We start from the raw sequence: 26,839 nt of genomic DNA on the forward strand, positions 1-26,839 counted from the left end.
ATAGTTTGTAAGTGGGAAACATACTATATGATCGCCATTAAATAATACCAGATAGTCAACAGATTTTTGAACTGCCCCAAGCTGTCCACACAAAATCAATCATTACAATGTTTACAGGAGAATATGACACAAACGCAATGCTTTTGCAGTGTCTTTGTTATCTAGTCTTGAGTCAAACCTTGAAACAAAAGACCACACTGGGTACCACTCCTGTCAGCTAAGAACAGAAAACAGGCTGCAGTTCACACTGGGTCATAATATGATACAAATGGGACGTTTTTGCAGTGCTTTTGTTGTGTGGGCCTCAGCTTGCTACAGCATGCTTTTAGAAGTAAATGCACTATGAAAGACCGCAGCATAGACTTCACCCTAAAATCCCATGTGTACAGCTGCGGTGCTTCTCTGAAAGTTACAGCTTCTTATCTTTTTCTGTAAGCAGCACTGAGCGACTATACTGCCTCAAGAACTGCTTCAAAGCGACAACAGCAGTTTCCAGGTATACAGAGTGCCAGTCTTGCAGGGCTTTAAATGGAAGCACCGAATCTCCTGGAAAACCCACTGTAAAGTCTCAAATCCTCATTCATTATTGATAGAGCCTTAAGCCTTCCATGCACTTGGGATGACAAACTAAAACCAAAGGCGGCGAGTCCGTAGCACCATACAGAGGGAAAGGGTATTGTTTGAAATTTGAATTTCAATCGTTTCTCCTCAGGAGTGTCATCCTTTGATGTCCCACCAGAATGTCTGCAAGGGATAGCAATTAGCTGCTAATAAATTAGTGTATGTCAGCGGCAAACCCTGTCCCTGATGGGTAGTGAGGTGAAGTGAGGGATAGGTTTGGGGTACAAGGTTATGACTCTGTGCATGCACGAGTGTTTGTGTACTCAATTATAACTTTCAGTCAGTTTAATTAATTTAAAAACAACATTACCAGCGAAGCGCTGAGGTCAGCCAAGGGACTTACATTGGCAGCTCATTTCTCAGAAGCCTCGATCTGAGTTGGGGGAGCTCTTCTGGAAGATATACAAAGAAAAAGTGTTTCAACATTTCTGTCTGTTATGAACTCATATAATCATGTCATGCTTTCCTTGTTAAGTGACAAGAAAACCTAAGCTGTTTTGCGACAGACACCTACACACACACACACACACACACACACACACACACACACACACACACACACACACACACATATTATACCCACGGGGAGCACACGGAGCTGAGGATAAGGCTTTGCCATGCAGCATTGCAAATCAGGACAAAATATACTGATTGTGAACCAGTGCCTGAGGGCAACTTGTATGCAGGCTCAGGCCAGCAAAGTAGCAAGCAGCTCCACCTTGTTGTCTCTGCTTTACGCCCGAGTGTCCTACTTTCGCTCTCTTTTGCCTCTCCCACACCTTGGAGGATATTACAAAGGCACAGAGTTGCTTTAGGACATTTCAATCATGGCAATCTCCCACTCATTCATATTCCGGCTGGTTTTATAACACCTGCAGTGTTACAGAAACTATGACAGCGTGGGATCATAAATCTTTTGACCCCAGGCCTTTCAAAGCAGTCGTCCACTCACTGTTTTGTCCTATGTGGACTCTGTGATATAATAGACTCCACACAGAGGAGTATGATCAGTGCTTGGACAAAAAAGTCTCTCTGTGAACAGCTTTCTTTTTAATTTCATGTTGCTTTAGTTAGGAAAAGAAGAGAAGGAGTTCAGGCTTCTCACCGGAAAGTACAAAAGGTTCACACTTTGACAAGTGCCATCTAAAATCCTGGGAGAACCACCCTCGAAGGTCAGGCATCAAACGGCATCCCAGAACTCTTATTTTGCATTATGGATTGAGCTTCTCCTCAGGACTTCAGTGAAAAGAAGGCTTTGTTCATCAATGCCACAAGGACTAAAATATACAGTTGGTAGAAGGGCACAACCTTGGTGTTAGTATTCAGTGTGCAGAGTATGTCATGCCAAGGCTTCATCCTGAAGTATGACAACTTTCGAAAATATTCTCTTTGATGTTTTTACGCATTCATGTGGGAAGCAAACAAAGAGTGTGGATGCCACACAAACAACACAAACATACAATGCAAACGAAGATACAGAACCCGCCCATAAGATCTTTCGTGCAGGTTTAAAGACAACAGCGAAGTTTAGACTTAAATATATATAAATGAGCTGTCAGTCAGAACTGATGAGAGCAGGTTATGTTTAAAATAGATGAGGGTAATTAAAATTCAAAATACCCTGTTTGAGCAATTTTAAATCTGGTCACCCACTCAAGTAAAAACTGCTGCAAATTTATGTAATAAATAGTGCTGTCAGGGTTAATCTCATGAAAACGCCATAACCGCATTAACGCCGCAAATCTCCGTTAACGAGTTGACAAGCCGTGCGTGGGGCTGCACAACGTCAATGCATTAGTGCGGTTAGCCCGTTAACGCGTTAGCGCTGTCCAGCCCCATGCACGGGGCGATCCGCGTCAACTCGATAACGGAGATTTGCGGCGTTAATGCGGTTATGGCGTTAACGTCATTTTAACGAGATTAACGCTGACAGCACTAGTAATAAATTTCTGGCAACTTATACTATGTGGGTACGTTTTAGAGAGAAATGCATGCCACATCTGCATTTCTATCAGTGCGACAACAGTCCTGTGAGGAAACAGTAGTTATTTTAAATTAAAACATTGACCAATGACTTTAATATTCAGAATTGAGGCGGTGTAATATCATAACTCTGTTGATCAAAAGAGTTATGTTTTCTCAGCCACGATGCTTTTTTGCACACGTAAACTGTAATTCTTTCAGACATTTGAATGCACGGAACCGTGAACTAACTGAGCTGGTTTCCTTCCTGTAACCTCAAAGTGTTACATATTTCCATGGGCAAAACAATGTTAGTGGTGACCCCTGACAACCTCAACATCTTGTCATACTCCTAAGTAGCAGAAAAATAGTAGAACCTATTAAGGCAATGTCAAAATGGCAAGAAAAAAAGTTATTTCTGAGCAGATTATCAAACTAATGGATGAGTTTAAAGTTGCTTGACAGCATGGGAGTGTCACATTCAGAGGTGGACCCTTATAGAAAATGCCATGTTCCTAAACCACAACTCAGAAACGGCTATAGACACAGCATTGGGCCTTGAACATCCACAATCATTGTGAAATATGTAAGAAAAACACACACACAGAGGTTAGCTTTGATTTTTGGGACAGAATCAACAAACACAAAACTCAAAAGTGCTGTGACCTTTTCTGATAAAATGTCAAGAAAAATTGCAAAGATGCAAACACACATACACACACCTCTTAACAGTGTTAAAGGTCATCTCATATTGGCTGTAAAGTGTTATTCAAAAGAATCTAAATGGCAAGAACAAGAACATAACCAAACCCGGCCCCTAACAAGAACAATCACCAGTATGGATCGCAGTTATTTTGACACAGAGTAAAAAATGTACCTACAGCTAATGTTTATGGTAAAGCTGATTCTTCTTCACGTTTCCCATGTGCAGCCACATGCACCTTAAGGATTTCTTCAACTCACTGAGAGAACAGACACATCTACACAACTTTAAAACCATTCACAGAGCACAGATGAACTTGAATGGAAGACAAATGAACTTTATGGAGTTTTATGCATTGAATTGTGAATGGGATTCATGCCAAACCACTCTTGCCTTGCTTCACTGCCCACTGCAAATTTGAAGGATTAATGTCAAAATGCACTTCACAGCACCGGGTTTGTTGCGGGCCAGAGTGAGATCAATTAGAAATGAGATTAGAAAACCGATTGAGGCGTCAGACTGGAGGGATGTGCTAATTAGGCTCTTCATTTATGGAATGCATTATAAATATCTGCTTTGGGAAATCTCTCCAGTGGGTGGAATGCATTGAACTGAATGTATGCAGAGGAATTTGTGATTATTTAGCTGGGCTAAATTAAGATCAATGTTTCTGATTTTGCAGGTAAATACACAAACTTGCCACTTTTTAGGTACAGTTGTTCAACTATTTCTTCAAACAAACATCTCAGTCAGTCGCATGGCAGCAACTTAATATATTTAGGTGTGAAGACATCTTCAGGACGACCTGCCGATGTTCAAATGGGGGAGTGTTCAGAGAAAAAGGTGATTTAAGTGACTTGAATGTGGCATGGTTGTTGTTGTAAGATGGGCTGGTCTGAGTATTTCAGGAACTATGCAGGAAAATCCCAGTAGATCACCAAGTGTCTCTGAGGTTTGCAGAGAATGGTGTGAAAAACAGAAAATACCCCGGTTGCCTTTTGATGCCAGAGGTCAGAGGAGGCCAGGAGGGCAATAGTAACTCAAATGCCCCCTTGTTATAACCAAGGTATGCAAAAGAGGATTTTTGAACACATCAACACATCAAACCTTTAAACAGATGGGCTACAACAGCAGAAGCCCAAACCGAGTGCAAACTGGTTTCTTGCACATGAGAGTTTATTGTACTCAAATGGCTGCCACAATCACCCGATCTCAATCCAACAGAGCACCTTTGGGATGTGGTGGAACAGGATATTTGCATCATGGATGTGAAGTCGACAAAACTGCAGCAACTGTGAGATGCTATCACATCAATATAAGCCACCATTGTGGTCTGAAGTGGAAGTTCTACAAAGTTTCCTTTGCAACCCAGAGAGACTGCTAAAGAACAAGAAAGGTTATTGCTGTGTTACCGCTCTTTTTGAAATATAACTTCTTGTTGATCTGTTGCAATACAGCTGAAATTTCCAGTTACCCAGCACATTCTGAATCCACTTTTTTCCCCATCTGCATAAAACCAAAAGCAGAAGCAGCAGCTCATAGAGGTAGGACACACCACATTCTAACTTTGAATCCAGATGCAATTTAATAAAGTTGCAGTTAATATCCACGTCTGTCCACATATGCACTAATGCTAATACTTTCTAGTAAATTTTCTGAGGTCAGTGTAAATTTGGAACTTTCACTGACAGTCAGTTTACTCAAGAAAACGTTTGAGCCAAATTTAAAAAAGAATCTGTGATGATGTTTAAATCGTGAGGACATGAAATCGCACTAAACGACAGTTACTGGTATTTAACACCAGACATATGCTAGTGTTAAATAAACCATCATATGTTTGGTGTACTTTGAGTGGCTCAATGAATATAATTTGATTCATTTGTGCACTGGCAATTTCCAGCCGGTATTTAATTACGATTCGGGTCAAGGCCTGTATAACAACCCTGGTTGTTAGAAATTAGATTTCTATATACCTGAACTAAAACAGCAAATATCTGTTGAGGGAAATGTAATCACAGCTGTTTTACATTAATACAATCATAGCTCTCTTTAGGCACTCATCTGATGAAGTTTAATCCTTTTATTACAGAAAAAGTGCACAGGCACATGAGTTACAACATGCTTATTTAGATTTAATCAAAACCTGAACCAGTTTATAAATTATGCCTAAAAATAACTGCGAAAATTGTAAAGACAAAACCTTGAGGACACTGATATATTAAAGTGTCGGGCCTTGAAATGACTCAGAGATCGAGGCTATAGATTTGAGCTGATACAGGTAAATACATTGATGTGCTTGGATGCTAAAATTGCAAAACAGAAACAATAACATTAATACTAACACTACTGCTAATAATAAGAATAACAATAACTAAAAGCGTTCACACCACTCATCAATGTTAGACCCTGACTGGTACAGATGCCGTATTGGTGGAACATTAGTTAAGTTGCGGTTTTGGAAGTGAATGATCTTTTTGAGTATTTTATTGTGAATATGTTTGCATGCATGTGTGCCTAAAGAAAGAAAATCTGCAATAATGTATCGTCTGAGCAAGTTTAAATGCAAACCAAATGCAATTTCAAGCCTGGATGCACATTTGTTCACTGCCAGGAAAATACCTAACAAATGCATACTTAAGAAAATTTGCCAAGGAAGGTTAAGAAGCATAATATTATGCGCAATTACGCATGAAATGTAATATTCTTCAATCTCTTGTCACCATGATGACCACCTTGTTTTTTATATCTACTTTATTGCAACTTTATACATACATGATAATTAATGTGAAAAAAAATTTCAATATGTCTTTGAAAAGTGCAAAAAACTATTCTTAGTCATCAGTTCTACACTATGAAATTCCAGTTCTAAGTGTCATTATCAACCACACTGATTATTCAAAGGCTCTGACTCCTTCATGGTTGTCGACCCAGTAACATAAATGTTTCAAAAAGACGTACGCTAAAGAGGAAAAGACTGATGAAAAGGCCAAGACATGTGAGTGTCTTTAAGAAATCTGTTGAGGCATTTCATTAAAGATGACGAGGAGAAGGATCAGGATTAGGACACTTATACAATTTGTAGTATTCAATGAGCAGATGGGAGGCAACTTAAGTGTGACTGAAGATAAATCCCAAAAAGTGAGGCGGTGTGACAACGCTTTTGGAAAGAGTCACACGCTCATTCGCAAAATCTCTGTGTGATATAATTATTCTAATGACTCAGTAGCTGGCAGCAGATCCGGCAACTGGATTAAATGTGATCTCTGCAATAATTAAAGGAGTGCGTATGTGTGTTTGCGCCTGGTGCGAGAGCGAGGTATGTGAGTGCATATAAAACATGTGCCGACATTATCTGCACATCATTATTTATTGCTGAATTTAAAAAATGACCTTTCTGAATATCTTATCCAGGTGAAATAAAGACATTTTTGTAATCCTGCCTTGCAACTGTATGCAAAGACAGCTTTGAAAACAATTACCCTCTGACATCCTCTGATTCATGAAAAGTTGTGATTAACAGATTGTCAATAAAGCTAATCAAAATTTGGAGACTAAAAAGCTGGTATATTCTTGATAGTTATTCCTAAAACGATGTCCTTGTATTTAGCATTTCAAGTCTCTGAGTTAAGAGATGCTGTCCTGCTGACAGTTTTTTAGCTGGTACACAAGGGACACATCGTGGGTAACAATCTGGGAATTGTGTAGGAAAAAAACATTACTGTAGGTATAAAAGATAACACGATCTGATGTCCACGTGTTGGTGTTGTTCATATATCATCATCATAACGTTGGCCCAGGATTAATATTTTGCAACTGACCAGTCACTTTGTCACTCAGTTAGCATTAGCCAAGAAGATGGCTAATGCTATTAAAAACTATGACTAGTGTCCCGAATTCGACAATGTGGCACAAAAACAAACCAATGGAGGCCCAGTAGAGTGCAATCAGATGAAGAGTTTATTAAGAACACACGCGTGGGAAGAAGCACACATCATCACATCTGCGGACTTCTTCTCCCAAAAATACACAGAGAGTTGTTTTTATAACGTCAGGGTTTGACGCCCCTTCTTGCGTTTTAAGAACATAATTTACATCTTAAGAACATCATTTGCATCTTGTACAGACAATGAGCAATTTTTAGGGCTAAAGTCAGACATAGAAGTTCCTCTTTCTAACATCTTTTTCCAAATATGGCGATGATTTCAGGCCCTGGAGGTCCCCGTGGACTTTCCTCCTTTTGACCCATCTTCTGTCACCTGTTACTAAGCAAACTCAAATGCAACCGGTTGCAACAAGAAGCTGAATACATTCAGGCCTTTGCTCAGGCCTGTTTCTAGATTATATGTACTATATGTGTTTTGTAAGCGTGCAGGCAGTTTATCCTTCTATGCTCCAAGTTACTTACACAATAGATCGCCCGGACATCGCGCCGAACGAGGCTTATGACCTTTCCTTAATTGACTGAGCTTTAACTCTTTAATAAGCACAAAATGCAATGTGTGTATACAATTATTATGGCTGCCCTGTTAATGTAAAGCCAGCAGGTTTTAATAAACATCTTAATGCAGTATCAATACTATAGATTATATTATTAATGATACAGGATATATTGTAGCCATAAAATAATTTCTTTAATTCCACACTAGCAAACCAACATGTAACCTATATTTGGCTAACGGCAAAGCAAACTCGATCATATGTTCTATTATATAAATTAATAAAGAAAACACTTTAAATGCTTACCACTTGTTCCAGAAGAGAGTTTTATATAAGCAAAAAAACTAATTAATGTAATGATGCAGGAACAGCACCAACGCGGGGATATCAGAGACACCATATAAGGTATTACTTTTATTATTATGGGGTTCAGTAAGACCCACTGAGCAGCATAACTGGGAAACATGTTAACTATTTTTTACCACTAGAGTTTTCAGATTTAAAGTTACACAGAGGCAAAATGTACACAACACTGAAAAAACAAGACAGATTCTTTGTAAAAGGGTGATTTCACGTTCTCTATTTACTGGGCAAAGTCAAAACATTCTTCAACTGGAACATAGATCCATTTAGAATATTTGGTGCTCATACAAGCTATTTGATTTCAGTGAAAGTACAGAACTCCGGTGCTCTGCAGTGTATGAAAAAATGTTTGCGCACTAGCATATTTTTTTCATATTCATTCTTTGAACTTCGCTGCTTCCATGCTTCGAGCGAGGGGGTGGAATACAGAAAAAACGAGGGAGAGAAAGTGCTGGAAAAACAGCCGCTCAGGCTATCCTATGAGCTAAAAAGTTGCACACATGAATAAGTTGAAAATCAAATTGCTTCAGCGGATGCCAAGTTTCTGCTCTTGAAGTTTAATGAGTTTTCATTTGGGTTCCAATAGCTTCCATATAAAACATTAGGTCTACAGGGAATGTAGTATGGGCACTAGACGAAGATCAATCGGTCTTCCCCTTTAGTTTTTTTTATTTGATTTTGGGTTACCAGATAAGTACTTGATTACAGCAGGACCAATTTACTTCAAAAAAATTACTCTCAATTTTTTCAAACGTGCCATTGACAGAATATGTATCCAGAGCAGGATGACTGAACTCAAACTCTTCTGAAAATAAATAAAAAACAACTAAAAGTAAAATTATAGTTCTACACCGATCAGCCATGACCTTACGACCACTGACAGATTAAGTTAATAACACTGATTATTTCTTCATCAAGCCAACTGTTAGTGGCTGCGATATATTATGGAGCATTTTGTCCACAAGGTGTGTATGAAGCAGGAAAAATGGGCAAGTGTAAATGTTTGAGGAAGTCTGACAACAGCCCAACTGTGATAGTTAGAGACTCAGAACATCTCCGTCAGTATTTTTCGAAGGTGGTCCAAGGAAGCAACAGTGATGAACATGGTCAGGGCTCACTGAGACACACACATGGCAAGTGAAGGCTGGCCCGTATGGTCCGATCGACAGAAGAGCTACTGAAACTGAAATCACCAAAAAAGTTAATGCTGGTTCTGATAGAAAGATGTCAGAATGCACAGTCCATCAGAGTTTGCTGTGTATGGGGCTGCATAACCACAGACCAGTCAGGGTGTCCTTGTTGACCACAGTCCACCGCTAAAAGAGCCAATAAAGGATGCATGAGCATCAGAACTGAACTACGGAGGAAGACGGTGGCCTGGTCTGATGAATCACGTTTTCTTCTACGTCAAGTGGATGGCTGGATGTGTGCGCATCGCTTATCTGGGGAAGTGCTGATATCAGAATGCACTATGGGAAGAGGCAAACCGTCCGAGGCAGTGTGGCCGTTTTGGAATTCTTCAGCTGGAAACCTTGGGTCCTTTGACGCACGCTACTCACCTAAGTCTTGTTATAGACCATATAACCTTTTTATAGAAATGGTATTCCCTGATGTCTGTGGCTGTGGCTAATGCGCCCTGCCCCAAAGCAAAAATGGTTCAGGAAATATTTGAGAAGCACAACAATGAGTTTGAGGCGCTTACTTGGCCTCACCAGATCTCAATCCAATTCCCATCTATGGGATTTGCTGTACAAACAAATCCAATCCTTGGGGGCATCTTGGAGCCAGATACCACAGCGGACCTTCAGGGAATGGAATCCGTGCCTCGACAGATCAGAGCTTTGGCAAAAAAAGAGGGACTAACACGATATCAGAAAGGTGGTCATAATGTTTAAATTCCACCTACAATCTGAAAATGAAAAGCCAGATATTAGTAGAAGAATCAAGTATAAAAGTTATGCTGAGGTGGCAGAACCAATCTCAGCTCAGCCATGGTCTCATTAATGAGCTGCCCTCCCCCAGACAAAGAAGTTGTTTTTAAAAGCCTCTCGATGTCTAAATTTCAATACTATTATGGGCTCTACTCGAAGCTCTGTGGTTTGAAGTTTATTTTTCACTCTTGCCTCCCCCATTCACACATGCATAATTCTTATTTTGACATCTTATTTGTGCCAAACCTGTGTTAAGTTAGTGCTAATGCACACTAAAAGTTTTCCTCTGGCAAAATGACTGCATATTTTACGTGAAGAAGACATTGCAAATTCAGTGTTTTTATCAGACATTTAGATGAACTTCATTAGAGCACTGGGTAAACAACTTTGCCTCGCTGTGCAGTGCAGTGGAAAGGCACTACTTATTTGATATATTGATTTCATTGTTCGAGAAAGTTAAAAAAAATCTTTACTGAACTTACACAGCTTATTTATTTATTGTGACTAAACCAAAGCCTCAAGACTGAAAGTGAAGGTTTACACGATGGTGACACCTACTATGGTGTATGGCAACACTGACAGAAGACAGGAGATGGAGCTTGAGGTAGCAGAGCAGAAAATGCACAGATTTTATTGGGAGTAACCAGAATGGACAAGATTAGAAATCAAAGGTTCAGCTCAGGTTTGATCAGTTTGGAGACAAAGTTAGAGAGGCTAGGATGAGATGGTTTGGACATGTGCTGAGAAGGGATAGTGCATATATCCAGGATGTTGCAGATGGAAAAGAGGAAGATCACAGAGAAGACCCAAGGATATAATGGAGAAGAAAAACATTTACTTTGCCTGGATCATTATAATGAGAAGCTTATGACATTAATCTAATGGAACCTCCAGAGGAAAGTGGTTGTTGACAAGAAAGTTGGTTCCTTTTTATTTCCATGAATTAAAAGTTACCTGACCATCAATTAGCTATCCAAATCAATTAGAGAAACCCCTAATTAAAAATAGATGAGCTTGGAAACACCAATCCCTGGTCTCATATACTCTGTTTACGATTGGAAAGCTCTCTCTGCCAGTAAATATATGCTTTTGCATTGGTTTTTAGGTTTCATGTTGCAATATAAAAATGCATTGCATTATGTATTCCATTGACATGCAAGCTACATATGGGTCTGTTTAATCAGTACACAAACACCCAAGGACCTGCTGGTAAATACCCTTATTAACTTTGGAAGTAACTCTGTGTGTTTTGAAAATGAAAGACCCTGGTGTTTGTTTTCTAATACGACTGAACATTAAATATAGTCCACACTAAGCTGCCCTCAGTGGCACATACTGGAAGCAAGAGAATCCATCTACTATGTTTCAGCTGTGGACTGTCGAGTGGCAGACGGTATAAATGGAGACTGCTGATAAAATGCAGGCTGACTGTGAAAGCAGCATGCTAACTCCGCAGGACCTGGCTCAAGAGAGAGCGAGGCACTGCCTTCAGCTAATAGACACACACCGATACACAGATGCACACACACACACACTCAATGGATGCATACACCATGGAACCAAAATGCACAAGAAGCATACACAGCGACACACGTACGCAATTACACAGAAACACAGAAACACGAACCCCAGGACACACACTGGCACATTAACACAGACTCAGACGCAGGACAAAAAAAGGCAGGAACTCAGAAAGCACCCGTCTCCCTTCCTGAATGTCTGTCTCTCTCAGACTGCAGCAATAAGGCAATGTTAAGAAGCTGAAGACAGACGACGGGAAATGCAGCCTCATGCATGTGGTTTACCAACCACGTAATACATGAAAACGAGCACATGCAGATCAACACAGATGACAAGCGTATAGGGCTCCACTGACAGATGGAGAGTGAGAGCAGCATAGCAGAGGGGGTAAGTATGGAGCTAGCTTGGAATGAACATGACATTTCTTCAGAGTGCTTTAAGAGCTCATTTACATCAGTGTATAAGTGTTAAGTAGTAACAAGACTGTACAAGTACGTACTTGAAATTGTGTGATCGAGGGTACTAAGATGGTAATAAAAACCCTTAAAATTTAGACTTCCACTTATTTTCATCTCTCAGATTCACAAGTTTGTGCTTGTGTTTTCCAAATGAATGTGTGTACGTGTGATTTTGCAGGATTATTTGTTTCAGAAGTGTTCAACGAAAGATTCACTTAAATGAATGCCAGTGTTTAAAGAGGATATCTTCCAATGTATTTTTAATTTTTATAATAGCGTGCAAAATCTACTTTCTGATTGCCCTGGATAAACCTCTCACATTGGAGAGAATAGCAGGTTCTGCATGTGTGTAAAAATCTTTGTATGTTTGCACTGTTAATGCTACAAACAGCTTAGAGCTATTGGCTCTATGAGGCTACAGAAAAATAACTGAAGTCACAATCAATCATGTTTTCATTGCTTCTTGCAATACATAATTCCCCGTGCATGTAATAACATTATGACTGAGTTATGTCATATAAGCTACATAAATGTTGTTTTATATGTTTTCATATATAAAATTCAGAATTGCCCCTCAATATTCTCTCGTTTTTTAGAGTAACGACACAACTCTGTGTGTGAGATCTCACCTGTGTGTGATTTTCTGTTTGATCTTTATGGATCTTATCTGCACCAGTCAACAGTTCATTTCAATGGTACTACAGTTAGATCAATTACTAACATTATTGTTGCTCTGCCCACTGCATGAATAGGTGCGTATGAAGTTCCTATGAAGCTGCAAGTGTTTAATAAACTAAATTACAGTCTTTGTAAACATTTTGCCAACAAAGCCGACATTCATCATTGACCCTCGTTAATAACCTTAAAGGCAGCCCAGACACTTCAATGCACTGCACACTGTCCAAGGTTTATAGTCCAGCTTTGGTGCTGAAAATGGAAACAGTGGAAGACAAAAAATGGCTCTTTAACTTAACTTTTCTCATAATTGGTAATTTTTTAAAATAAATGTGAGAACTTTAGAATGAACTTAAAAGATGTCACAGTTTACAAATCTGCTTAAACCTGAAAACAATTGATTTCTAGCAGTCACACCTTCTCATCTCATCTGTATTTATTCCACAAATGGCTGCAAAAGTTAGTTAGTTAAAACTGAAAGCTATCACTCATAGGATTCCAGTTTTCACATCTAGAGTGAAGCCGTATGAACCCTTCCTGTCAGTTTTAAGGATCTGAGACGTTTGGGAAACAACCTGACACAGTGAGGAGTCCTTTTACTTTGCTAGCTGCGTTTTGCAACTCCCCCACCTCTTTCCACAGCTACAGTGGCAGATCCTGAGTTTATTACTTCAAGCAGAGAAGTGAACCTGATCACAAACTCCAACAGACTCTATCAGATAGAGCCAAAATAAATATTGAACCAATTTGTCACAAGTCATGCAAACATTCTTTCATTAAAAATACATTTTTCTTCCAGACAACTCTGTAGAAAATGGAATACCCTTACTGCTGACCTGTGTCTATTTAAGTACAACACCTCATGAGATATAGCACCACATACCTCTTCCAAAATGCATTATACAAATATAACCTAGAAACATGCAATCTGACATTTGCTCACGAGCCTACACACCTTTACCGATAGCATCACATGATTCATAACCAAATGGAAAAACATGGCTCATAAACACTAACAAGAGCATAGCAGATGTTTGCATGCACTCAGTGTTTTTCTAATTAATTCCCCCTTTTCCTTCTCGTCTCTAGAAAAAAAATGTTTCTACTGAAACTAACACAAGTGTGAACTGTGACCCATTAGCAGATGTTTTAGACCAGGAAATGGAAAACCAACCATCTCACACTATTATTTAAAAGAATGAGTGCAATCAATTGTACAGATGTTCATTTTAACAACAAAGGGAAAGTATAATACTGATTTTTGGACCTTCTCTGTTTGGCAAACATGATCCTGCACTTTTTGTATTATTTCATTCTGCTTCTTACTTGTAATCCACGCAGTAAAAATGAAAAACAACAGAAAACCGCACAGATTTCTGTCAAATGTGGTTAGACGGACACACTGTAGCTGACTGATCATGCTCAAGGTCCTATTCTTAGCCAGAAATCCACCCTGCAGTGGAAATGTCATTAGTGTCATTTTAATTTGATGGTTGCACTGAATGAAAATGAAAAAGTTAAATGTTAACATAGCAACACAGCATACAAAATGTTGATGATTGTGATGGCAATCCATTCAGTACTTGGTTTAAAATCAAACACCTTTTGACATACACTGCCAGAGGAAACGCAAGGCTCCTGCTCAGAATAAATGGATCCCGATGTTTAAGCTGAACCACAGAGGTGGACTGATGGACCGACAGAGCAATAGCACTATTCCTGGAGGTACTTTAGTATGAGCAACACAAAGGTGGAGGCTGACAGACACAGTGACAGCTACTGTATGTCATGCTTAAGACATTAAGTAACCTTGTTGGCAAGTACAGCAGTGCAACAACAGGTAACAGCTTACAGCCAAACTCTGTAAACAACCAAGGCAAATTCTTGTCAGAGAAGCTACAAGAGAACAATGTGCCCGCTCTGCCTCTCAGCAAGGTTGCTGAATGGCAATGTGCATAATGGTGCGTGCGCCTCAGGTTAACAAGTATTCACATCAGACCGACCGCTGTGTGTGAGTGTGCGGTGCTACTGATAACAAGATTGTTTCTGATGCAGTTTGAGGAGTATGCAATAAAAACAGCAGAGAGACATGCAGTGATTCAGTATATAAAACAATGTGTGGATGCTATTATATCACTGAAAATAATGATGCAACGTGACACCAGATATTTTCCATTATTCTTGCAGTTACCCACCATTAAATTGCGGTAGCATTTATTAAACTCTCTGCTGTCTTTATTGTGGGGTAAACCACAGGAGGCGCCTTCCAAGCCAGGGTGGGAGACATAGATTCATATGTGTAACTTAATAAGCCACATTCAATTACAGCCCGTTGATACCTATAGCATTACCAATGATGCTATTACTGCTTCTTGGATTATGGCCAAAGGTACTGCCAACAACCTGGCTATGGCCTTGATTCTCAATTTAACATCCTGTTTATTGGTTTAGAGCAGCTGCTGACGGCAAAAGCTCAAACCTCATTCTTTTCCTGCCAGTGTGATGTTGTTACAATGGACATAGCGTCACCGGGCCCTTTGTGAGCTACAGGCCAGTGGCTTGGCTATTTAAAGAGAGAGAATGGAGTACAGAAAAAAGTAGGGAGGGGGGAGGGATAAAGCCCTAACTGAAACAAATGACGTGGTCGCACCTCCTGGCAAGGCGGCACAGATTTATGGGAAGCAAAAGATGGATGAGTGTCTGTGGAGATGCGTGCACAAGAGGAGAGAATTGAATTTCACAGAGGCAAACAAGATGGATGGACGCATACCTAGCCACCCTATATCTTTACAGCTACCGGCGCTTATGTTTGATACCTCAGAGAGGTCAGCGAAAGGAGAGCAAGCACGTCATATTCAGCAGACAACAAGGAGGGAGGACGGGAACGCTGGAAAGTAGGACAAGAACAGGCTGGCCTACTGTAAAAGCCCATGGGAAGCTCACAGATAAAGAAAGACCACTCAGACTGACAGAAGAGTGCTGCATTTACTGAGCTGGAACAACAGCATGTTAAGACAGCAAGACAGCAGGAGTGCAGCATGTGTGTTCATCAGCTTTTATTAATGCTGTTTCTAACATTTATATTAGCTTGCAGCAACAGAGTAGCTCACCTGTATTAAAGGTTTTTATTTTAAACTGAGCATTAACACTCTTTTCATTTTCCTAGTGGTGGTGATTTGAAGGGGTTTGCTAGCCACATGCCGTAACGGCTACCGATGCCAAAGAAATCACTGCAGGCAGGATGGAATTTTAACATTTCTAAGATTAGCTTCTGAATATATGCATGGCCATTTCAGAAGCCTGCCATGTGTCAGTACCAGGCAACAGCTCTGAGGTCACTTCACTTAGATGCCTGGAACAGAAAGCATGCATAGTCGCAAATAAATCTGGCAGTTTAAAAAGTCGTTTTTCCTCAATATTTCATAAACAATCCAATTACATTTATCCTCCCATTTTCACAGTGATTATGCCAAAGAATAAGTAGCTTCAGTAAACCACTTTAAGTGAAGAAAGTGGGACAGAAGGGCACGGAGAGGAATCTAGGCTAAACACAGAATGGCTTCAATAAGATTTCCCTCTGAGTAATAGTGTCTAAATGGTCCATGTGTGCCCTGAAGTCTGCTTTGTTGTTTTTCCTCCAAATAAAGATGAGCATGAAGTAGACATCTGGTCAGTCTTTGAGAACTAGCACAAACATCTGCTTCGTGTCAGCAGCAACAGGATGGTGCGCAAACTATGCTGCAGGTGTTCCTCCACGAATATTTAGATTTCTTCATACAGGAAATAACCACAATCAGTTTATTTGGATTATTTTACGGCTTGGAAATGATTAGTAGCTGCTATTACTCAACAGTCATCTGTTAACATCTGCAGAAAAGGTTATTGTTAAATTAATTAATTTTAAAAAAAGGGAAAGAGGAAAATGCTGTGATTAGAAATGAAATGCCAGTCACAGGGGAAAATTACAGTAAACTTTTGGAACGTAATCAGTAACCTAAAATTGGATCTGTGGAATTATGTGATTGGTTTATTGAATGCAGTGACTGTACAGAGTTGGTAGCACTTTTCCAGCAATCACTGCAAGCGGAGTTATAAAAAAGAGATATGTGCTGCATACAGATGTACAGATGGCTCTGTTCTTTGTGTGTGACTAATGTAACATTTTTCCCTCCAACTTTCTCACTTTGCTGCCTGCAAATGTAAGGCAGTATCACTACCATGTGTGCAGACGAGAGTGGGTGGTTGATTTATTAAACTATCCATGGAAGAAGTTACAGAAAACTTGTTCCATGAAGAAAGATCAATAAATATAACAGAAATAAATATACAGAAAAATAAATATAGGAACATAATAGGAAATAAATCAGCAGATATTAAAACTCCGACATTTCTTACACTTCTGTTATATATTATATACGAACCCCACTGAACTCGAGAAGAAAAAAAAAATAGGACAGAAGACATTACTAGAAACAGATGGAAAACTAGCAAAAAAAGCACAAGGAATAGACTCTACTTTGCTGTACAGTCCAGGATACTGATAAGACTGCCTTTCAGAAGGAAAACAGGATCAGGAAAAAACAAGCTGCCTGTATTTTATATATAATAGGAAGACTATTTAGATAATTAGTTATGTTAGTGCACAAAACAGACCAGAAGTAAAACTAATGCATGAAAGTGGGAGATTTCAACTAAACAGAAACCAAAGCAACTGACACAAGATGTACTGCAAAGTGATCCTATTTATGCGATTACACACAATTGCACCTTCTTGTTCTAATTTACCAGAGTCTGAGAGAGTTTAGTACCTGGCACAATAACTGACACGCTCAAAGGCTGCTGTATGGTCGTGAACTATCTCGAAGGAAAAGGTAAATGACAACAGTCAACCTTCAGGTTTCAAGCAATATTGTAATCAGCCATCAACGTGGTGACGGTGTGTGTTTAATCATAGTTTCTCTAAGTGAAGAAGTCTAAGCTGAATCAAACAGTGCCCCAGATCTCTATTTCCACATCTGTGACACAGTCCCAGGGGTCTCCTGAAAACAGCAGTGACGTGCTGATATACTTCCTCAGCTTTCTACAACAGTGTAGAGGGGGGTTCCAAATAAAAACAAAAAACAGATTATAGTAATATCACAAGAAACACCATTATGATGGTTGACTGTTGTTATTCACAGTACATATAAAAGGTCAGATTCTTATTCTTGACATAGAGGTGTGAGAAAATGAAAATCAAGCCCTCACAGTATAGAAAACTTAACCAACAAGGGAGCAACAATAGCTTGGCCTTAAGAGCTTTAGAGACTAAAACAGTCTCCAAAACAAATCCATACATGGTCCTTAAATGACAGCCACTATAAATCTATAATTTACAAAGTGTGATGCTGGACATTAAAAAGAATTTTAGTATTTATTAAAAATTATTAGAAATAAGACGATAAAATGAGATGAATGCTAAACATGTGCAGCAGCAACTTTAATCCATTTAATACTGATGGGGAACATTTTCTGCAGAATAATTATTTTTAACTTTTGATGCTTTATGCATGATTTTCGAATAACACAGTTTTATGTGTGCTGAGGTATTTTCACAGTGTTTTCTTGCTTCTTTTCCTAAAGGAATAGTTTGAAGAATTTTTACACCACTTGTCATTTTCAGCTAATTGTAATAGTTTCACAACAGTAATAGTAGTGAGCACAATCTCATTAATTTTATCTTGCTAAATAGGTAAACACTGGAGGAAAATGTTTTTGTGAGTGTGTATTGGGGGATCAATCATCTCTGCTTGGTCACAAAGTCACAGCACACTAATACTCTACTATGTATATATATATATATATATATATATATATATATATATATATATATATATATAAATAAAAAAAAATCCCCTGCTCACCCCTGCGGGTGGTCTATCCTTCTACCAGAGCTGCTCCTAGCTGTGTCCATTATTTTAACTAGCTGTTCCCAGGACTGCGCTCTTCTGGACAGAGATCTCTGCTGTTGTTCCCGGGATCTGCTGGAGCCACTCGCCTAGTTTGGGAGTCACTGCACCTAGTGCTCCGATTACCACTGGGACCACTGTTACCTCCACCCTCCACATTTTCTCGAGCTCTTCTCTGAGTCCTTGGTATTTCTCGAGCTTTTCGTGTTCCTTCTTTCTGATGTTGCTGTCATTTGGAACCGCTACATCTATCACTACGGCCGTCTTCTTCTATTTGTCTACCACCACTATGTCTGATTGGTTAGCCACCACCATTTTCTCTGTCTGTATCTGGAAGTCCCACAGGATCTAGATACAGACGGATAGCATAATGGATAGCAGCTGGATAGCGTAGTGGTTAGACTACACGCCTTTGGAGCGGAGGATCGCAAGTTCAATTCTGTATCCAGTAAGGGTCCTAAGGCTAGATGCCCCATGCTAAGCAAGCCTACCGCAGACATGAGCGAGACAGATAAACATTAAGGCATGTCGGCTCGGACATCGCCCGGATCAACAAGGTTCACATCAGGTGTTGAGGAACCAGGGCACCCTGACGAGAAGTGGGCTACTGGAACAAGAAGGCATCGGTGGGCAAGAGATGAATATGTGCGTGTGTGTCTTTCATACTCCCTGTCTCACCCAGTTACTCCACCTTCTCCAATACCATTGTCAAACACTACTTTCTCACTAACACATGTTCACTTTTTCCAAATACTACTACTGAAGTATTTGGAAATATTAAATACAAAGAGTATGATCAGTTTTAACTGGTTACATAACACTAAACAGATTAGGAATCATGAAAAGACACATGGAAGTATTACATCTCAAGATAAATAAATTTTTATTTGCTGTACATTAAAATACATGTTATATAATTTTGAATTAGTTATGCTTTGGCTTTTAAATCTAATCTACTGCACTTTACACATCACTACACAGTCTGAGTTCAATATTTCTTTGGCTACTGTGCATGTGTTAATATGCATAGGAGGAGACTCTCACTCTCTCTCTCTCTCTCTCTCTCACACACACACACACACACACACACACACACACACACACACACACACACACACACACACACAAACACGCGTGCACACACACACAACTGTAATACTTCATTTATGGAGCAATAACCTCAACGAATGATGAGCATTCTGTAAATAACACTTAATATCTTGAGGGAACTTCAGACAGTTTTCTTATTCATACAGATTTCCTTCTCTCAGAAAAATAAACAAACAAATAAATAAATAAAAAGAAAGAAAAACTGTTCCAGTGGTGGGAATAAATAGGTCTGATCCTGCTTGAGGCTGTCCTTTAATTTTCCACTTCATATCGTAAGTTGAGCCGTGAAACTATGACTAACAACCATGCTATCCTGTCACAATATAATCCAGTGGCACCTGGATTAAAAAAAAAATAAAAAAAAGATTGACCAGGACAATTGGTGCTTTGCCTGAGTGCTGCCATTTATCAGCACAGATCCTCACTTAATGTTTGTTTAATGACAGCAGAGCTGCACAGAATCCTTGTTTTTCTGAAGCAGTTTTGACAGTCTGTAAGTCGGGATGTCAATAGGTGACTCACTGTCACAATCAAATGTTTTCTCCTAATGAGGCTATTATTACACCGATTCAAGAGGAGTATGACTTTGTATACTGCTCTGATCCTGCTGGTTCATTAATAAACTACTACAGGTCATGGTCAGCCTGACAATTCACAGGTGAGAAGAACATCATTACCAGGGGTAGAAGAAGCATTCAGCAAGGTAGAAATAAGCAGAATGACCCCTGCTCTGAGAGAGCTGTGCCAGCCTTTCAGTGTGGTCCAGCCTTTGGGGCAGACTGAAGCGTTTTGACGCGTCCTCCTCCACTACACAGGCAGCATGTCAGACCTGACAGGATTGGTTTCTTTATCGCCGCCCACCAAGACTTAACGCAACACATTAAAAATGCTAAGTAGAACTGAATATGTCACCTATTACTACACAGACTTTATTAGTGCTTTTTAATGTAAATCACAGAGGCATCGGGAGATTCCTTTGAAGAGTGGAAACATAAGTGTGTCACTGCCAGAGGCTTTAGAGGTGCTCAGCACGGACAAATCCACAGAAATAAAGCTTAGTCATGTCTGACTCCAAGCTCTCTGTTCGCTGGTGTGAGATTGCAGACTTCCTCCTCTTTCTCCTTTTAAAATCTGTCCGTCTGCTTCTTAATTGCTACAGTATTTCACTTTAACCTGATGATATCTTACTTTCAACTTTCCATCCCCTGGTTGTGCTTAAAAAAGGCCTCCTCCACTCTCTGTTGTTCTGAACTCCTTTCTATCCTTTCATCCCCAGCTGCCCTCTTTCCTGTCTTTCTCCCTGCGTGGCTGCTGAAAGCTCTTTAAAGATGCCCAGGGGCTTAACCACTTTGACATATTACATGAGCCTGTCTCACTCAAACCAATCCCAAGCTAATTGAGAAGCTTACGTCTTTGCTATAGCAGCTAAGAGGAGGAGGCGAGTGTAGACAGACACTCGGTTCATTCTTGCTCTGTTTTTAACTATTAAATGGATGGACTTGTAAATAAGACAGAGGTTTTTTTAATCACATATGTCCACTATTTAACTAAATCCTTCAATTAAATATTCAACTTGGCATGTACATTAAATATCCTACTCAGTTTTTTAGAGGTTTTTAAGACAAATAGCCTGCAAGATTTGCTGCACACCTTTAACAATGTAATTATTTGCAGCAAACATTGTTAGTGCAAAGCCTGAATACTGTCTTCATTTGCATCGTAGGTAGTGCATATGTTGCTCTGCAGTAACACATTGCTCCAACAGCAGTTTGATCTTGACAACTGAAGTTTGAAGAAAACACATCTTCTTGAATCAATCCTTGTGATTAGCTTAACGGTTTGAAACACATTCCTGTTTGTAATTACTGGTATATTCAAGCAGGGGGAGACAGGAAAAACATGGAGAAGCATAATGATTACAGTCTTTTTCAGGTACTCATAGTTACTTCATAGACCCAATATGTGTCACAGTTTCTTGCACAGAGCTGTCAGTTTAAACACGGTGCCTGCTCACCGTCTTTAGTTGATGAAACTTTGACGTTGATGTTATTAGAAATCTTTAGTCAAGTTTGCAATAGTTTGTGTGATTGCATTATATTTTTTATCAATGTTATTTTTATGTTATTAACCCTTGCATGCATGAATTGTGACAACCTCAATCAGGATTTTTATTCATCTTTAGGCATGAAAAGATGAATAAAAATGAAAAGATGAATAAAGATGCTAAAAAAATCCTGATTGAGGTTGTCATAATTCATGCATGACAGGGTTAAATAACAATAATTACAATGAAACACGTCATACATCTATAGTAACATTAAACGACCAGCCTTTGACTAGCAAACAGCCTTTGACTAGCTGTCCACTGTAGTGACTATGACCATATATATATATTAGTGCTGTCAGTGTTAATCTCGTTAAAATGACGTTAATGCAAATCGCGGCAAATCTCCGTTAGCGAGTTTGCGCGGATCACCCCGTGCGTGGGGCTGCACGGCGCTAACGTGTTAACAAGCTAATTGCGCTAACTCGCTAACGGAGATTTGCCGCGTTAATGCGGTAATGGCGTTAACGTCCTTTTAACGAGATTAACGCTGACAGGACTAATATACATGCAGAGTACTTCCAGCTTAAAATATCACGTTGACGTGAAGCATACGTTAGTCTGGGATGTTGCTAGGACTTTGGCTAACGCATCACCCAGCTTGCGACAAACCACTCACGGAGCATCGGGGACTCAGTAAGTCTACCTCGGACATATCAATTGGCAACATTTCCAAGTGGATTGCAACAAACTGCAGACCTATTAATATCATTGAGAACACACGCTTTACATAGCTTTGGTTCCTTGTTTCAAGGACTTGAAGTGCCTCCCCAAGAGTGACAGAGAGAGAGTGGATAAATGTTTACAAAGTTTTTTGTTAACATGAATGTTCAAGATGTTCTATAAACATGTTTATTTTCCCTTTTTTCTCGAGTCTGTTTGCTCATGCAAAATGAAATGCGATTAATAGAGAATAAAAATAAATGTTATTTAATCGTAATTAATCAAAATTAATCCACAGTAACCCAGTGATGAATCTGATTAAATATTTTAATTGTTTGACAGCACTAACATATATTATATATTAGTGTATACTTACCTATTAGTCTATATGTTTTTAAAAAGTTGTATTTCACAGGAGAGAACCTGTTTTAAAAGATTGAAGAAAACTATTCAAATTCTCTTTGAAGTTAAGCACACATTCTTTGTGTTTATTCTGCATTTACTATTGCATAAATGTTTGTTACAAGCTTAAATATAAAGTAAAAAAAATGTAATTGCAAGCAGGCTATTGATCAAGTAATTGCGATTAATTAGTTAATTTTTTTTATCTATTGACAGCGCTAACATATATATATATATATATATATGTATATATATGAGACTGATATATGAGACTGCCCTTCTACACACTGACTTGCTTAAATTATTTATTAGTGTAAGAGCTTCAATATCAACTTGTAGTGCGTGTCACCTAATTTGTGCCCCACTTCCTTGTCCCAAATGCACATTGCTCTATTTAGTACATCAGTGCTTCTACCCCTTTTTATGGATTTCGACATTAAATAAATCAACTCAACTATCACTCAAAGAGAGCACTGCAGCCCTCACTCACTATGAAAGTTTTGGTACAAGAAACTTTAGAAAAAAAAGAGAAGAAAGAAAAAGAAAAGCGCTGCACTTTGGTAGTAGTGTCCATATTTGTCAAAGAACGTTGGGTTTCAGTTGACCTGTCAGCTCAGTTTGACTTAGACATTTGTTCAACAGCTTCATGCACTGGGAAAAATGCTTTCTGGAACCAAAGGCAAGGACATAGCAGGGACTGAATGGGAGAAGAACAAAACAAAAATAAAATCAGATATAAACATGCATACATAAGTAGTTGAAGATTGTATGTAAGCTATGGTAAGCTCACCTTTCTTCTTTCTTTCAACCTTGATGTGATGACTTCTGCAAAGCTTTTTTTTTTACTTAAAAAAAGCACTTGACTCATATTTCCCAGACTGCTTGTCCTCCTCTCACATTTAATATGACTGTGTGGCTGTCACACAGAATGTGATAGCACCACTTCCTGTGCCAAGTACACAGTGTATCTCTGGTGGGGGTGGGTGGGGTGACTGTAGAATGCAGGGAAGTGTCTCATCCTGGCACCCACGCTGATCAGGTCCACGTTCACAATGGCTGTCACCGAATGAAATCCAAAGATTAAGAGCGAATCACAACAAAGTCTGAGCGAGATCTCATCCTCAAATAAATTTGACGGTGGACTGAAAATAGCACTGAGCGTGTGCAAATGTGTCAGCTCTTTTCTTTGTTAACATTGTTATATTTGGACTTCAGTGAAGCTGAAAATCAGAGAATACAAATTCACACTAAATCCAAACCATTTAAAGCGTTTAGCTACATCTGTTATTTTTCCTCAGCATTCTGTCCAGCTAGACCCTGACCATGTGGTGCTCAATCTAAACAGCCCAATGACTCACATCCGTCAAACCACACTCCTTCTGCGCCAAAAGACTATCAAGCAGTTGGAGGGAATGTGGTTTCTTTCTTAATATTACATTTTTTAGATGGGTAAAAAGCACTGCTTTCCCATCCAGCTTTAAATCGCGTAAACACTGGAAGTGTTTTGCAGCAACGGTTGAACCGGAGACTATAAAAAGTAAATGATATTTGTTGATAACCACTGGTGATGGTGGGCAGGAACCACGATAAACTTTCAGGCGAGCAACGAATTGGTTGACATAAGACCTGCTAGTAAGAGCAGGGGTGTCAAACACAGAGCCAGGGAGCCAGAATCAGCCTTCACTAGATTCAGCTGTACACTGGACAGTTTTAGAGAATGTGAAGAAATCTGTAGATTTTGGACTTTTAAATGTGTTTTCATATGTTTTACAGCTTTTCTTAAAGAAACATCTCACTCAGTATTGAACTAACAAATGAAGAATTAAATGACAGATTTTTTTTTAAAGAATATCAACAATAACAATAAATAAATAAATAAAAATACATATGTGAATTACCTTTTTGCTTTATAATTACCAGACAATCTCGGCAATGTTTCCCAGAACCTATTCTTTAACATTTATTTCATGCTTTCCTTCATGCTTATCGTACAGAATAATACTGGGGGCCACCAGTGCTACCCCTGGGCCTCACATAGTAGATGCACCTATGGTTATCAAATTTACAAACTTGGGTGTTCTTGCTGCCCGCCTGGCCAGCAGGGTGACGACAATACCCCGTCAGCCTTTTACAGCTGAGAGGTGAAAATGTACTTTTCTTTTTCTTATATTGAGATAGCTCAGGAATTTAATGGGTAGTTAAACATTTTTACACCAACAAAAAAGAGGAGTTTCATTGGTTCAGGCCAATCAGTGTGGTCTGTATGGGGCCCTTGATGTAAAATGAGCCTGACAACACTGCATCAGAGGGTCACCTAGGCAACCAGAGGCTGGAATGTGACCAGTGACCAGGAGGCAGCTTCAAATCGATGTACAACGAGTGAATCGCTTCCAGTGTGGATCCAGCTTTAAACTTGTAAACTAATTAATCTAATTTTCATATATATGAGCAGAAATTAGGTCAAATAGTGAAAAGTCAACAAAATCACTTTTTATTGTTAATACATTTGTGTCATGGAGTGGATCTCGGAGCTGCTGTTATGCACGCACTAAAAATCATATCTATCACCCTTCCTGGCTCAGCCAATTTCCTAGACTGCTACCAGTCAGCCAGAGGACCTCAGGCTTGCTAGCCTCTGGCATGCCAGGCATACCATCAAACATTTTGCTGCCACTTGGTTAATAAGTGATTGGACACTCACTGGTCTGTCCACTTGCATTCAAATGAAATATAATAAACGTAGTCAAAGACGAAAGCTGTCGTGTTAACATGGACATTAAACTGAAGTCTCTTCTAGGACCGTTAAATGCCATCACATTCCTGAGCGTGTAACTACACGCATGCAAGTTCACAGGCTGCTGTGACAATGATGCATATTCATAGACTAAAACCTAAAGGCCAAAGCACTTGAAGCAACAAACACACTGGCTTTTGAAAATAAAATATAAGCTACAAGTATTTAATTATGACAAATTAATATTTTCAGCTATGGTCTGGAAGATAAGGAGACTAAGAAGAAAAAGAGGCTTACCTTTGTGAGAGTTTTGTGATATTTACAGCCTCAAAGACACAGAGTCAACCTAAGTGCAAGTTTGTGTGTGTTTCTGTGGCAATTCTATTTTTGCTATTCTTTTCTTCAGGGTTGGACACCCGCCTCAGGCCTATACGGTGCATTTGGCAGCATTAGATATGTCTTACACTATTACTGTAGCGTGAGTGGAAGCTAACCCACAATAAAAAGATTTACTAAAAAAAAAAGGGCTTTATGGTGTGTGTAAAATCTGTTATCCAGCTATTTGCTGTTTTTTATTTACTTTCCTTGTTGTAAGGAAGATAAAAAGATGTGGGCATCTTCGCAGACATGAGTGACAGCCCCCTCCTGCCGTCTGCTCCAGGCTTCAGTCCTGTTCTTTTTTTTCTTTTCGCCGGGCCAGATGGGATGCTCAACTTACACACAATCCACAAACACACACAGAAGCATACACAAACACAGACATCCAAGTACCAGATGTGCTCCTCCACTCCCTCGCATCAGACCTCCAGAGGTCATGGTCAATTGTGGCTCAGAAAAGAGGAAAACAAACAAACAAGTAAGAAATGCCACACTCAAGACACACGCTAAAAATAATATCTACTGCTCTGTTGATCATCCACCATGTTTTTACCGTTTTCAGCTAACCATCTCTGCCTGCAGTGGTAGTTTAAAATGTTAAGCCAGACACGGTCACGTGTCACATCTCAGGAAAGGCTCAAAGAATGCTATGCTAATGGGCCTGCTTACTGACGGGGTGGGACACGAGGCAAAAGACAGGTTGATCACAGATGGAGGAAGCAGTTACATAAGGTGGGAAGACACTAGCAGAAAAAGAGTGAGAAAAACAAAGTGTGAGAGAGAAGCACTGAGGATGATGACATAATTATAGTTGATTTCAAATGATAAA

At 39.4% G+C, this 26,839-nt stretch overlaps 1 protein-coding gene across 7 annotated transcripts in view; it reads right to left on the bottom strand.

Annotated features, from left to right (window-relative positions):
- dlgap4b (discs, large (Drosophila) homolog-associated protein 4b) overlaps positions 1-26,839 on the bottom strand; it is a 116,592-nt gene that overhangs the window by 45,817 nt on the left and 43,936 nt on the right. For 5 of the 7 annotated variants that reach the window (XM_084927968.1, XM_084927965.1, XM_084927966.1 and 2 more), the window contains exon 3: positions 965-1,013. The exons of 1 other annotated variant lie outside the window; for it this stretch is intronic. The gene's annotated coding sequence lies outside the window, so the exon portion shown is untranslated. Of the gene's footprint in view, positions 1-931; positions 1,014-26,839 lie in introns of all 7 variants that reach the window. One more of the 7 variants, XM_084927963.1, reaches the window with a different exon arrangement.

The sequence above is a fragment of the Perissodus microlepis genome, chromosome 5, assembly GCF_051167445.1.
Source record: "Perissodus microlepis isolate ML-2025 ecotype Zambia chromosome 5, ASM5116744v1, whole genome shotgun sequence".
Classification (NCBI taxonomy): Eukaryota; Metazoa; Chordata; class Actinopteri; order Cichliformes; family Cichlidae; genus Perissodus; species Perissodus microlepis.